Genomic DNA, 1,986 nt, shown 5'->3' with positions numbered 1-1,986 from the left:
AGTAGCTGAAACTGGGGAGAACATGCACAGGAGTGAATGTTGTTACATTAGACCAGGGGGACCAGTATACAAAGCTGGATAGGGTAGAATTCATTAATGTAGCAGTACCCACCCATGACTCAGATTTCTAATAACTTGAGATGGCTTCTGGAAGCATGGATCTGATCATATTTTAAATCAAATGAAGTAGAGATGGCAGCACTTCTTTGGTATCATATTGAGGAAAGGGGCAGAAGGATCAGAGAAGTGAAAATGTTAGAAAAGATTTATTACGTATGTGCTCAGAATCCACCATCTGGCTCTGTTCCCTGGGATGGCCAGAGGATGTTCCCTTCACTGAAGATATAGGAATGAAGCAATGAGGTGAGCACCTGCACCTTTGGAGGAGCTTAATAGTTTCTGTGATGCGTGGACCAGGGCTGATAGTAGAAGATTCTGCTACAGGATGTTTAGCTTCATAATATTAGTGAGGGTGATGTAATTCCAGAACAGCAAAGGCTAGGTGGTAGCAGTTAACAAAGGCTGCTGATATAACTATCTTAAGGACAGCCTGGCCAGAGTGACAATGAAGTTACCTATATCTACAGAGATGAATATCTGGTGTTGGCTAATGGATCATGGTGTTAAAGGGGAAAGATAGATGAGCAGGCATCCATCTTTAAAGGTGTTGATTGACATGTATAATCAGAAAACTCAAGATGTTACCTGTCCAAAGTTCGTGTGCCCGATGCTTCAAAAGGCCAAAACTCAAAATGTCAGAGTTTGGAGTAAGGAAATGTTTATCGACTGAGAAGGCACCAATGGAGAAGATGGGACACCCAATCCTCAAATCTATCTTAAGAAAGTACAGAGTTAAGGCTTCTTTTATATGAAGGGAATGGGAAATGGGAGGGGTGAGAGGTGATTGATGACCAGAGATATCGGGGCACCTGAGCAGGGGTCCAAGGAAGATTGTGCTAGTTGATGTGAGTTCCATCACGAAGTTCCTGCAAATCTTTGATAAACAATTCATACTTCCTTGTCTCCTTGGAAGAAGCACTTTCTGGTGAGGGGCTATTTTGGTAAAACTCAAGTCACAAAGCAGAATTCCTCTAATGATTAGCATGTTTATATGAAAGACTAAATAGAAGCTAATAGCTTGAAGGCCATGGGAACAAAGTAGGCTTGAACAAGATGGAGTCAGAGAGGCTGAGCATTTCACTCTATTACAATGACATTGTAAGCAAAAGTGTGGTATTAGTTGCTGTAATGGAAAATTGTGGTTCCTCAACTAGTTTCCAGATCTCAGGAAGTTCATAAACCCAGAAACTTTGACTGAAGGAGAGACACAGTATTTAGCAGACCCCTAATACTGGATCCCTAACCTGTGACATTAGAATTGTTATGGGTGGAAGGGCCAAATGGAAATATCTGAAACTATCCATACCGAAATGTTAACATAGAAGCAATACTGCACTCCAGAGGAATTGCAGATATTAGTTCAAGCATCAAAGACTTGAAAGACTGATATAGGGAAGAGACATGAGAACTACTCAAATTGACTAAATATTAAACCAAGTTGTATTCTAAGCTTATAACTGTGCTGATCGACCCTACAGCCAGACCACAAGAAACCTACAGAACAAAGGAATATTTCTGCTGGGTTTACTAGCAACTGTTTACCCACACCTTAAACGCTGCATACCCAGACCATGAACGGAAAATAGGATAAAAGTGCCTTACACAAAATGAACCCAACCATCATTCCCTATGGCTAGGCCATGGGGAAGCTACAGATCAAAGGCTGAGATTACTAACAGGCCTTTATACTAAGGGTATACTAACGCTGCATACCCTTACTTTCTTGTTGCAATACATACCATCAAAGGAAAATAGGAAAACAAAGTCTTTAAGCTGTAATTCATAGAAATTAAGAATCACATATAAACTGAATTCCTTAAACACTTGGGGTATCTGTCATTCTCTGTCTCTGAGAAAAGAGCACAC

This window comes from Pteropus alecto, unplaced genomic scaffold (genome assembly GCF_000325575.1).
Source record: "Pteropus alecto unplaced genomic scaffold, ASM32557v1 scaffold94, whole genome shotgun sequence".
NCBI lineage: Eukaryota > Metazoa > Chordata > Mammalia > Chiroptera > Pteropodidae > Pteropus > Pteropus alecto.
This window is presented reverse-complemented; position numbering follows the sequence as displayed.